Source organism: Notolabrus celidotus, chromosome 23 (assembly GCF_009762535.1).
Source record: "Notolabrus celidotus isolate fNotCel1 chromosome 23, fNotCel1.pri, whole genome shotgun sequence".
NCBI classification, from domain to species: domain Eukaryota; kingdom Metazoa; phylum Chordata; class Actinopteri; order Labriformes; family Labridae; genus Notolabrus; species Notolabrus celidotus.
Window position 1 is genome coordinate 26420291 of NC_048294.1, and position 14151 is coordinate 26434441.

General features: G+C 41.6%; 1 protein-coding gene across 1 annotated transcript in view; it reads right to left on the reverse strand.

Moving 5' to 3' along the window:
• The window catches only part of efnb3b (ephrin-B3b), a 110013-nt gene that overhangs the window by 15154 nt on the left and 80708 nt on the right, over nt 1-14151 (reverse strand). The gene's annotated exons all lie outside the window — the stretch shown is intronic.

The following is a 14151-nucleotide window of genomic DNA, read 5'->3' on the forward strand; positions in this document are numbered from 1 at the left end:
GAGGGAAGGAGGGAAGGAAAGGAAAGGAGGACAAAGGAGTAGGAGAAGACACAAGGGGGAACCTGCAACCTGGCTTCAGAGTTTGACTTGATGGAGGTGCAGGTAAGAAGACATTGAAAAAGATTTCAAACATGTTTTCGTCCTTCCACCAACCAGCTAACACATCCCCTGCACACACACACACACACACACACACACACACTCATACACACACCAGCCGTCTCTCCTTATTTTCCCTGCTATAGCCCCTGGGGCTAACCCTCACCTTGTCTCCTTAAAGAAATATAAAAATCATTTTCCCCCCGCCACTTTGCTTCAGGCTATAGATTAGCCTGTCTGAAGTGATGCAGAAAGGGAGGGATGGCGGAAGGCTCCGGAGAGGGAGAGAGAGAGAGCGAGATGGAGGTGTGAAAAAGAGGCAGCTTCACTTCTAACACCTCCCTCTCTCTCCCTCCATCCCTGCAGGATGCAGAGTGTGAAAGCAGAGGAGGAGAGAAGCAGGCGGAGGTCACGGTGTGCAGCAGTGTGGTGGGAAAGCCAGGAGACAGGGATGGAATGAAGGGGTATATAAAGACGGTTTAAATAGAGGCTGGAAAAAAGTTTGGAAGCTCAACTTTTTCTACTACTCACTGTTTCACCAAGTCCTATAAATCAGTGTATTTTTTCCATAACCTTGCAATAGTTTTGCAAACCTACAGCAGGAAAAGAATATTTGTTTGCATGAAGTTCAAATAAGAAAGAGAGGTTTGAGGACCTTTTAATCTTTGCCTGTGATCGATATTTGGAAATATTAACAACCAATTATCAATTAATCATTAAAAATAACTAAAATGTTTTCCATGTCAAACACAATGCAAAATGTTCCTTATTAATACAATGTATAAAACTGACAGAACCGGGTCAGAATCACAGACGTGCTGGACTCCAGCGCTAACAGCTACTACTACTCATCTCATCACTATCACTGCTCCCTCTCTCTCTCTTATCCTCCTCTATCCCTCTTTCCAGACCCAACTCGGTCTCAGCAGATGTCTGTCTAACATGAGTCTGGTTCTGCTCGAGGTTTCTGCCTGTTAAAGGAAGTTTTCCCTTGCCGCTGTAACTAGCTAAATACTGCGAGATGCAATGCTCATGGTGGATTAAGGTGGGGTCAGACTGAGTCTGATCCTGTCTTGGTGTTGGGTCTCTGTTCATAATTTGACATAGAGTGGTCTAGACCTGCTCTGTTTGTAAAAGAGTCTTGAGATAATGTTTGTTGTGATCCGGTGCTATACAAATAAAGATTGATTGATGTAAAACATAATGTAAATGTTGATATCCAGTCTTTTGCGTATTGAACTCAACCTCCTACACTTCCCCCCAAAAAAGGTGATCCGGGTCAAGACCTGAGACCCCAAATTGCTCCTCATGGTCATTCCATTGGTTAGATTGCTGAAGTTTTGTGGTGCACTCGTCCAACAAAACAAGTCAGCTACAGTAACTTGGAGAATGAGGCTCTGTGGGAATGACAGACAACATCTCCTGAGATTATGTGAACAGTTTACACCATTCTGTGGTCCATTTCATCAAAACAGACTTTGTCAGCATTGGAAAACTTGTTCTTTATCAGTGGTAAGATTATCACATGTACTGAATGACTTCCCTTCTGTTCCCATGATGTAAATAAGCTGCAGTACTAAAGGCCTTTGAAGTGACGAACCAGTAAGCTGCTAAAGCTACTTCACAACTTCAATTGCTAGCTTTATATTCCGTTAGCATATACACCTGACTCTCCTCCTCTCTGACAATAAGCCCATGGTACAATTTATACAACTTCTATGTTTGACTAAAACTGTCAAGTTATACTCCTTAAGGACATTCCCATTACAAAAAGAGTTATCAGACAAGAATCAACAATTACTTTGGAAATCCAGATGGCGACCTCGGTGTGGAGCTCCTCTGTATTTTTGTCTTGGTGTTGGGTCTCTGTTCATAATTTAACATAGAGTGGTCTAGACCTGCTCTGTTTGTTAAAGAGTCTTCAGATAACGTTTGTTGTGATTTGGTGCTATACAAATAAAGATTGATTGATTCATTGACCTTTAGCTGAGTCACATGAAACATGCTTTAAACTTAAAACACCTCCCTGATAGCTGAATGAAATATGAGACCACGTGACGTTTGTTCCATGTGATAGAAAATTGAAAACTCGATTAATTGATTGTTAACATCCCTAATCCTAATGCAGGAAACACTTCCTTTACAGTCCAATTCTTTAGTTTCAAGTGTTTCTTCCGCTCTCTTTATTTCTGTGGCATCACCAAATTTCAAACTGTGATAAACAAAGAGAAAATGGAGCTTTTGATTTACATTTTTATGGCTTCAAAGATCATTTTAACAAACTGTTTTTGTCCAAACTGCTATTAAAAAAAGATTTTCACTTCTTCATTTCAAACTGTGCGATTCTTTCTTTCTGTTAAGTTTTCTTCTCTGCTAATTATAGACAGCAGGACTTGAAGGTTGAGTCTGGGTGAATAAAACCTGCCTGTAAATTATGAACAGGTGGCATTTTACCAGTCACAGAAGACGTTTGGAGGAGTTTGACAGCGTTTGGTGGATCCAGCGTTGATCATTCATACGAGCAGAAATGAAAGCAATCTCCATAAACAGATTCAGCATATGAATGCCGAGTCTGTGGTCCGAGGAATAATGTTGACAGCGCTCTGATTCCTGTTTGTAGTTTGAGAATCATTCACGAGTGTTTTAGCTGTGATTCGCAGTACGCAGGAAGACAGTGTCGAGATTAAAAGAAGCAGAACACAAAAGACATAATGTAATCCCAGCTCCCTCTAATGACATCGTCCAATGATGAGTTAGCTTTATTCATCTCTACAAACACACATCTGAATGCAAGTGTGGCTAACAGTCAGCTCTTAGATGTTATATCTCAACTCTAGCTCCATTTGCTTCTCAAAATTCTCTTTTGACTGGAGACGAAGGCAACACATGGAAGAAGAAGAAGCCTGGATGCACTTAGTAGCTTAGCTTGCTACACTGAAAATCCTTCATATGTGGCCATCTCTTCACACAAAAGCTTGAAGGTTCATATCTTAACAACTTTGCTTTATCGATACGTTACATAGACTACCATACTTACTGCATACCTTAGTATCTTAAAGAGCTCATAGTGCCCTATTACCCCTCAAGAACACCCCCAACATGCAGGCCTGCTGGTCATGCCTACAGTCTTTAAAAATAGTATGGGAGGTAGAACCTTCAGTTATCAGAACCCTCTCAAATTATTTAAATACAAAAAAAGCCCCAATTCATTCAACCGTGTTCAAAATAAATAATAATAATGAATTAATTTCTCAAATAAAAAAATCCAGATCATATTTACCTCAATAAGAGTCTCTAAATTAGGTTTTTAGAAAATATTTCACACTGTAATGTTTCTAAGCGGGACCATGTCCCTTTTAAGTAGATAAAAGCAGTTGATAATTGCACATTGAGCCTTCGGATTCTGCACTAAACAGAATTCATATTAAACTCTGTAGGCAGATATCATCTTTAAACCTACTAATTGAATGCAGCTGCAATGAATTCCATTAATCTATAATAATTTATTCATAAAGATGTTTATTTTTTAAACATTACTTATTACATATTCTTGTCCCGAGGCGTGGTGTTTGAAACAAAGCTAAGATGTGAATGTCTTTTAATCTTTTAGAAATATCTGACATGTTTTCATAATACACTACATCCCAGCACGGGGGCAGAAGAAGAGGGGGATGAAGACTGGCCATGGGGCAAACAAAGTGCAAATGAATGGAGGAGCTGTGATTATAGATACTGATAGACGATGTTGTAACTGACCCCAACATGTCTGGGAGAGAAGGGGGGATGATTTCTGAGAGTAATAACTTTTGACACTGGAAGAAGGACAAGAAGGTGACGGGAGACGAGGGAGGTGAGGAAGATGAGGGTGAGGAAAGGAGGAGGATGGAGGCGAGGCAGGGCGGCTGATTGCCTGTGACAAGCCGTCGGTGATATGATGTGGGCAGGAGACTCTATGAGAGACAGTGACCCCGGACACAGAGAGGAGGGGGAGGGGTGAAACGGAAAAGAGAGAGAGAGATAGTTAAAAACAGAAAGTGAAGAAAGAGTCTGATAGATAGCAGAGAGGTAAAAGACCCTAATGTCTCCATTATGGGAAAGTGGAGCGATAATGGATACAAAGAAGGGTGAGACATTGAAAGAGACAGAGACTGAGAGCAGAGGCTACATTAAACCAGGAGAGCTCCATGAGTGTGGTTTTGCAAATGCAAGTTATTTTTTACCATAATCATCAACAGGTCAGAGAATAACAGTGAGCTGTATCACCACACATCCTTGTACATCCATTAGATATGTCACAGGTTCCAGTACTTCTATGAATGTCACTTTTACAGGAACAAAGCGCTCAAAGAGATCGCAGCCGCTTTGTCCTTGGATTCCAAATTTCAGATTCTGCAGCTAAAAATGCTGAATATTCTGTAACACTTGAGGGGAGATATCATCAAATCAAGGTGGAAATAATCACAGGACATCTGTGAAATCCTGATGAGAGAGAAAGAGAGAGAGATGAGAGCTGAAAAGATGGAGAGATGTAGGAATGTCGGCTCAATGTCTGTCTCAAGAAGAGAAAAAGAGACACGGGATGGGGAGATGTGTATACAGCAGTTTGGGATGAGATAAGAGGAGAAAGGAGGAGGAACAGCTAGAGAGAAAGAGGGAGACAAGGGAGGGAGAGGAGGGATGAGTAATTGAGACAATGATCAGCAGTGATGGGGGGGATGTGAAGCGCCAGAGGACAGAGGAGAGGAAGGGCGTCGCTGCGACACCCTCATTCGACAGGAAGACAGGAGGGAGAGGCGGAGGAAGTGGAAAAACTTAATTAATGAAATAATACTGCAGTCAACCTTGATCAGGCTGCACAGCGCCGCGGCGCCACACAAAAGAGGCAGACCCAGGAAGGAGTGGGTCTCTAGTTCATATAGTGGATCAGAGTCTGTGTATCTCTTCTTATTATCAAGGTCAGTGTTGGGCTGAACCTCCTCTGTGCCCCTGAGTGCTGCTGAAGTCCGTCCACCGCTCAGTAAAAGTGAGAAATGACTCAGAGATAATCAGATCATTCATCCGGGGACTCTAACTCCCTAACCTGACATGCATTTAGGCTTCATATTGACTGTCGCTGCCTGCAGTGGACTATGCAAAGCTACTTCATTTGCATGAAGACGCAGCCCAGACCTCAATGTTTGCCCTCCCACTCTATTCCTTCCCCCTCCTGTGGTGTGTTTCGCAGCCCTGCTTATATATTCCGCACATGCTGAGTGACAGCCGGCCTCCCGCAGCAAAACACTCGCTCCTATGTGAGTGATGTGAATTTGTGTACATGCTGATGTTGTTATTTCCATCACGTTCTGCCATCTACTTCAGGACACGACTCACATTTCACTTTTCTCATAAGTCACAAAATGTGCTGTTATATATTGCCTGATCTCATATTATTCGCATTGCAGCTTAAGGTGTGAAATGCTTTTCAGGCTTTTAGCTTTAATATGTTGTTTGGGGTGTAGTTGTGGTCTTTTAAACCCAGAATGCACTGCTGAATCAAACTGGATCACACAAAGTGGGGAAGCTATTCCAGAGCTCCAAATATCCAACTAAAGTGAAAAACAAGTAACTAGAAGTGATTCTCTGACATTTCTGTGGTCCTGTTGTGCTGAGCGGCTGTGTGCCAAAGGGCGTGTGTCGTGTTGTGCTTAAGAGCAAGTGGGAATCATTGAAGTCAAAGGTTATTTGGCTCAAGGAAGAAGTTCTGCAATCGTAGCTTTGTTAGTTTTTGGCTCAAATATTAGCTGAGAGGTTATTGACCTCACTCTGAGACTGAGTGTCCTCACTGTCTGTTATTCATTTTTGCTTCATCATAAAGTTGATTGTCTTTCTTTCACTCTGGGTTTGCACTCGCTGTACAAGTTCCATCATCTGTTTAGTTTGAGCTACTTCGCCTCAATGATCACTCAAGGGAGGTAGAACCTTCAGTTATCTGCCCCCTCTCCTTTGGAATCATCTACCAGTCAGGGTCCTGGAGGCAGACACCCTCTCTACTTTTAAGGGTAGGCTTCAAACTTTCCTTTTTGATGAAGCTTATAGTTAGAGCTGGATCAGGCTTGGACCAGGTCTTAGTTATGCTGCTATAGGCTTAGACTGCCGGGGGAACTGGCGCACTGACACACTGGGATCCTATTTCACCCCCTTCACCCTTAACTCTCCCTGTCCCATTAAAGTTACTAACCATAGACCTTTCTGGAGTCCCTGAGCTCCCTTGTCTCGTAGGTTCCTCTGAGCTGCCGTAGACGTCTTCCTGCTGTGGACGTTCCAGACTCCAGCTGATACTGACATGCTGAACTCCAGCCTGGGAGCGTCTCATCATTATCACCGCTCCCTCTCTCTTTTATTCTCCTCTATCCCTCTTTCTAGACCCAACTCGGTCGAGGCAGATGTCTGTCTAACATGAGTCTGGTCCTGCTCAAGGTTTCTGCCTGTTAAAGGAAGTTTTTCCTCGCCGCTGTAACTAGCTAAATTCTGCGTGGTGCAATGCTCATGATGGATTAAGGTGGGGTCAAACTGAGTCTTATCCTGTCTTGGTGTTGGGTCTCTGTTCATAACTTGACATAGAGTGGGGTAGGCCTGCTCTGTTTGTAAAAGCATCTTGAGATAATGTTTGTTGTGATTTGGGGCTATACAATTAAAGATTGATTAATTGATTGATGATTGATTAGGCAACAGTTAGGGAAGTATCTGAATGCCGCCTGACAGTCAGAACTCGGGGTATGAAATCTCTTCACACCGTTGTTCTCAGCTCATTCAAAGATTGTTTACAGAGATTTCAGTAACAGCATTATTCCACTCTTGCATATCTCTGTTATACGGTGCATACGGCTAAATAAACACGGTGTCGCATATATCACTGGAGGATGACAGGATACATAATGCATTGAGATGAGGGTGGGTCAACAGGGGCTCACAGCTCAATCTTTCCCCAGGTCTCCTCGGCAGTTTTATGTCACTCGTCATTCAGAAAGTTATGAAGTTACAGTTTATTTATGACGGGAGAGACTGAGGTGGAGCCGCCTACGTGCTGCTGTTGTGTATAAATACTGTATGTGTGGCCAAGCTCTGCAACAGTCCAATCCAGCTACTGTACCACACACATTCAGAAAACACACACACACAAACACACACACACACACACACACACACACACACAGTTTGAGTGTGGAGAGGGAATGCTTTTCCTGATGACAGCTAGATTAAAGGCAGTTAAAGTGGGAATGTGGCGCGCAGCAGAAGAGCAGATTAAACACCAAACAGGATGAATAAACAAACAAGGAACAAAGCTCATTTTCTTGCATAGCTCCGTCTCATTTCCACGAGCACAATGTCGCCCTCACTCGCCTCCGGAGTGTGATGACATGTTATTCACATCATCACTGTTTCAGGTTAGCAAACTCAAGAATCCCGACGTTAAAAGACTTAAACAGAAGTGGGTGTTCAGCTTTGCCAAGGGGCACACTGATGCATGCAAAGGCTAGAGTGGTTTCAGTGTGTGTGCCTGTGTGTGTGTGGTTGTGTCAGTGTGTGCAAAGTGCTCCCATCTGTGCAAATCCAACTTAAACCAATGTATTGCTTCACAGCAGCGTTGCCTTTAAAATCCTCCTTTTAGTTCCACTTGTTTGGCTTTTGGACCACATTCTCCAAAACAACCACAAAACTATGTTTGTCACTTGGGTGGACTGGGAAGTGTGTCTATATGTATGTGTGTGTGTGTGTGTGTGTGTGTGTGTGTGTGTGTGTGTGTGTGTGTGTGTGTGTGTGTGGGTGCAGGAGGGACTTGGGGGTGGGATTTACAGTTGCCTTCCTGTTTAAATTTGTTGCCTTTACTCTCCAGAGGCTGAATGAGCTCCGTGTGTGTCATTGAGATGATGAAGAGCATATAACCTGATCCCGTCTCCCTCGAGGCAAAGCTGAAGGATTCATTCCCTCTCTCTCTCTCTCTCTCTCTCACATGTCCCAGCTCCCCTCGCCAAAAAAACCCAAATCTTGCCATCGAAATTTCCTGTAACTAAAAACGTCTTCATAAATCTCCAATGGCACTTTAATAACCTGGCTATGACGCATTAACGGTTCTATCACAAGCCATTACCGTGCAGCGGCGGCGGCAGGGAGGGGAGAAGGCATTAAGTTGTGTACTGAAACAGAACTTGCATTATCTTAGCTCCCCGTCCAGAAAACACCAGTGGAGAATTATTTCACATTCCAAAAACACAACACACCATTACTTCCAACATAGCATGAGCCTTTCCAAACTTCTTTTTCCTGCACATACTGCAGTTTTCTGTCTTTTTTTGTTCTATTCTTGCAGACAAAGGCTCACTGTTGACTGTGTTGTGGTAGCACTTGATCCACATGTGAGACCAGCAACAAAGACAACACAAAAGACGTCTGCATGCTTGGCGCCTCTGTTGCTCGGTGACGCGATGGTATGTAAGTGGTTTGGAGACGGGACAAGTATGATATGTGCTTGTCATAAAAGTCGGAAGAGACTTGTGCTGATAAAGGCTCGTGTTGTTGAAAGATTGGCTGGCTGGAGGCAAAAGGCATCCATCTTTTCTTTGTTTATGACACGATTCAAGTCAAGGTACCTCTTAAGACTTTATAAACTGCTCTGTATTGAGCTTTAAGACCAAAGAACACAGGAAAGGACCATTTTATTGTTGAAATGTTTCTGTGATCTATATTTAATGTCTTCTGACTTCATAAACTTATCTGACTGGATGCTTTAAGCCAATCAAAATGTTCTGCATCATCTAAACAGGACTGCGGTGGAAATGGAAAGCCTTTGAAGCAAGTCCAGCAAACCTTTAGTCTGATTTAAATTCATTGATTATTTCATTCAGGTTATTCATTAGAGTTGAAACTGTTGGACTGATGGATCTTACTCAGGACTTGTTAAAAAAAAACATCCTGCATATAGGGATGTTAGGTTTGAGATGTAGGTGAGGTTCTTTGTTCGTTTTTGAATGTTGGGATTTGATTTGATTTCCTAATTGGAAATCAGCACCTCAAATTATTTTTGTAAAATACTTTCCATCTAAGTTATCATGCAAACACAGTTATACACATCGACTTCTGAGAAATATTTTTGTTGTTTTTAATGCTGGGGTTTTAAAGCTAAAATTTTGTATTTATAAGTCATGTCATTTTTCTTAAACTCAGAACTTATTTAGAATAGAATAGAATACAATATCTTTATTGTCATTGTCACAAGTACAACTAAATTAAGTGCAATCTTGTTTCAGTGCAAAAAGATAATATAAAAAATAAGTGCTAAAAAAACCACAGAACCCACAAGACAGACAAACCCACACATACATCTACATTGGACATTTATTGCACAATTCCCTCAGGCAAGATATCACAGTACTGAATGTATGTTTTAGCAGTGTTCAGTGTAGTGATGGCTGAGGGGTGGAAACTGTTTTCAGTCTATTTGTCCTACTTTTCATGCACCTGTACCTGCTGCCTGATGGCAGCAGTTCAAAATAATTGTGACCAGGGTGCGATGAGTCCTGCACTATGTATGTATGTTTTGTACGTATGTACGTATGGGAAATTGGATACTCAAAATGTGTTTGTTTGTACATACGTACATTTTAATTTATGTATGTATGTATACACTACCAGTCAAAAGTGTGGACACACCTTCTCATTCAATGGTTTGTATTTATTTTAATTATTTTCAACATTGTAGATTAATACTGAAGACATCAAAACTATGAAATAATCTGGTTTTACCATAATCTGGATTACAACAGTAGTCAAATAGAGCTATCCATTGTGTACTAACCCTACCTCTGAACAACACAACTGATGGTCTCAAACACATTAAGAAGGCAAGTCATTCTACAAATGAACCCTTGACAAGGCTCATGTTCATTAGAAACCATTCCAGGAGACCACTTCATGAAGCAGACTGAGAGAATACCAAGAGTGTGCAAAACTGTCATGAAGGAAAAAGGGGGCTACTTTACAGAATCTAAAATATAAAACAGATTCTGCTTTGTTTAACACTTTTTGGTTCATTCAATAATTCCATATATGTTCTTTCATAGTTTTGATGTCTTCAGTATTAATATACAGTGTTTACAATCATTACAATAAATACAAACCCTTGATTGAGAAGGTGTTTCCAAACTTTGGACTGGTTGTGTGTATGTAAAAATGATTGATTGATTGGATGATTAAAGGATGTTTGGTGAAGAGCTGAAAGTACAGATTCTGTGGTAACATGTCACGACAGGATTCTGTGAGATTGTGGAGAATGATTTAGTTCAGAGCAGGTTAGAGAAGACAACATGTATTGCACTCTGAAGCCCTGAAAGAGTTAAATAAATCAAATGACTCTACTCCCAAAGTGCACGAGCAAATTAAAGCCACATTCTCATTTCTGCTGGCAATAAAATTGTCCAATCTTTCTAATGAGAACTCTCCATATTTTGTATTCTGCAATTATGTGATTTCAAATTGGACTCACAAATTGACAAGAGTGACATTCAAACTCGTCCAAAAGTGAACTTACTGATGCAGCCCTTGTCTTTTCCACTGTTATAAGCTAAAGCACATGAATGTGCGTGAGAGAGCAGCAGAGGTAATGGGACCTGGATGGGCCGACAACAGGAGCCAAGTCATGGTCACAGGTTGAACTCACATGATGTGTCACATGGGGACCAACAAGACACACATGAACTCACAGATAGGAATCTCACGCAAGCCCCCAATTTCACACATGCCTCCACAGAGGAGACACCCATACCTCAGAAACTCAGACATCAAGTCAGTGTACTTACATACTGTACACACACACACACACACACACACACACACACACACACACAGCGCAACATGATCTCAGTGTCTTTGCTTGCGTGCAGCTGATCCCTCCTCTGTGCTCGATGACATTTTAATTCTCAGCAGTTATTCGCTTTCCATCCATCCTGTTCTATTATAATCAAGCCCCCTCCAATGCTGCCTCCCTCCTTCCATCGCCCCTCCTTCCCTCTGTCTTTCTGTCTTTTCATGTCCTGTGCGCTCGGAGGGTGGGCGACTCAGAATCACATCGTATTAACCTCCAGCACCAAAACACACACAACAAACTGGGCCACGGCGCAGCAGCAGCCCCCCCAACTCCTACCTCCAATCACAGCTCTGAAAAGGAGAAGTAGAGTAAAGTACACACCTGTTCTCTGCTTCTGACAAACACACACATGCATGCTGAGAGGAAGTCTGATTGGTTGTGACAGAGCCACTGCTATTTTTCAGTTCAGTCTACAGGCATAATGAACATTATTGGAGGCCTGGAGGAAGGTGCTGTCTTCTGCTACATTTCCTGCCTTTAATAAATCCACTTTATGATTTCTAAGACAGCTTTGCACACACTTCCATTTGGGTATCATCATGCTGTTATGCGTGAGGTCTAAATGTTGCATGTATGAAAAGAAGAGAAGGGGTTCCCAAAGTGTGGGTAGGGACCCCCTGGGGAGTCACAAGACACAAATGGGGAGGCACGAGAGATGTCTTCCAGAATGTTTTTTATAAAGTTATCTAAATATATTTATTATGTTTATCTTCTTTTTTGTTTTAAATTTTTAATATTATTATTTCTTTATTATTATTATTATTATTACTTTTGTATTTTTTTGTATTTATTTATTTTTTCTTCTCTTTGTTGGTTTTGTGTTATATTCTTTGTTGTTGTTTCTTTGTATTTATAGCTGATGTTATTGTTATTATATTTTTATTTTATTTTTTATTGTAGTTCTTATTCTTATTCCTATTCTTATGCCTTGTACAAAGAGAGCACAGTTTACTAAAGTCAAATTCCTTGTGTGTTCAAGCATACTTGGCGAATAAAGCTGATGCTGATTCTTCTTCTTCTGATAATTTGTTGACTTGTGTTGAACAAAGAAATACTGGAAAAAATGCAATAAAAAAGTTGAATGCCAAAAGTTATCTAAAAATAGAACATTTTACCCATTATAGTAAAAATATGGACAAAAATAGTAGCTAAGCTTGAAATAAAATCTTGAAAATATAAAATGTAATGAGTTTTCTGTCTTTCTTTTCTCCAGATGACTCCTAAGTTTAGAGTTAGTGAACAGTTAATTATCAAAAGCATCAGTAGCAGCAGGTTCATTCATAACAGCACAGGAAACACAGACACATGCTCATATAGGGTCATTTTCTGCAGACCAGCTAAATGAAGACACATTAAATCACTTTGAGGGACAGTGGGGGTCACGAGTCTTTGGCACCTATATTTGGGGGGCTGAAAAGTTTGTGAACCCCTGCATTAGAGGATTGGATCCACTGAAAAAAATAAAATAAAAATAAGGTGCAATATTTTTATTATTATTCTGATATTAAAGAAAACATTCTGAGATTAGGAAAAATAATAATACAAAATATTGCAGCTTATTTGATTTTTTTCAGTGGCTCTAATCCTCTTCCATCTGTATGTGTGCAAAGGTGATGAATGTTTACATGCATCATTGCGCATGTATGTATGTTTGCCTGTAGATACTCCAGTTCACATTCTGCTTTGATGCACAAAGGTTAATGATAGCTCTCAACTGCTACATTAACACAGTATGATGAGTGTCTCTGCACATCAATAAACAATCTGCGCACATCCTCCTAAAGCTGGCCTCTATAGGCGATGTATAGGCCTGAGAGGAGGGGGCGGACGGGTCATAATCACTGTAAGAAGGAGAGACAGAGGGAGGAAGGGCATAAATAAGGTCATCAGTAGGCAGAAGCACAAAGCTCATTTCCTCCATTCAATCCCATATTAATTAAATGACAAGAAACAAATTGTGGATGAACAAATGTAATAAGTCTGACTTCCCAATTTGGCAAAATAACCCACGCAACATAAATGCAACTGCCAAAGCATAGACGTGCATAATGGACCAAAAGAAGACAGCAAGGCACAAAGCGAGGGAGAGAGAAAGCAAAAGAAAAGAGGGAGCCAGGCCATTAAAAGAGGCCCAGTGACTGGGTGGATGAGCCTTGTGTAACGCCAGTTAAGTGCAAGCCATGTAGGACAGTCACAACCAATGTTCCTTACAACTGGGTCAATGTTCCCGTCCTGGGGCAGCGAGGGCATTCTGCACGGCTTCTATGTGTGTGTAGTCACTTTCTATCTTAACTTCCACAAACCTGCCACAGACTGCTGTCCCTGCCTGTCAAGTGCACCTTTGAGTGGACCTCCGTGCATATGGAATGAACACTTCAATGACTACGTATCAATACTTAATGAATACTTATCAGGGTATCCCTGAGTGACTTCTGCAGCACTGATTTTTTTTAAAGGCTTTTAAAAGGCATGTGAAGCCTTTTTAGATGCGGCTCAGAACGTAACACAGCCAAACGCCGGCGGGGCAGAAGAGAGGCGGTGAGTTCATGGTCGCGTTTGAATGTCTGAATGTGATATTTTTCAGTGCCAGTTGAGGTGATGCAGGATTCGCTTGCAGTCTCACAGAATTAGAAGCAACACTGGCTGCCTGCAGACCCCGGTGTGAATGTATGTCCTTGCCTGGTGTCTGGCGGCATGTGTCCGTCTTAAGGTTTGTGTGTGCACGTCGGTAACCGTTCTGCATTAGATCAGCCAAGAGATTGGAGGCCTGGAGAAATGGGTCAGCGCCAGCCTTGTCGTTCCCTCTCGCTGTCTCTCCAGCTCTTTCCTCATGTTTTTTTTTCTCCCCAGTCTTTCTTATTCCCAAGTTGCTCCGAGAATAAAAACGAAACACCTCCGGTTGTCCACTGCTCCCGCACGGCTGCCTGGATCTGGGTTAAACCGGCAAAGTCCATCATTCACTCCTTTTTTCCCCTCTTTCTTTTTCTTCTGTTGAATAAAGAAACTCCAAGAAGTCTCCACTTGTGTATCTTTGTTATCGCAGCCAAAGAGGAAGATACATTACGGAGGTGGGAGTAAGACATCTGAACTGTGAAGTAAGCAAAGCCGTGTAATGAAATGTCCCCTTACACTAAACCAAAGAAGCTATGAAC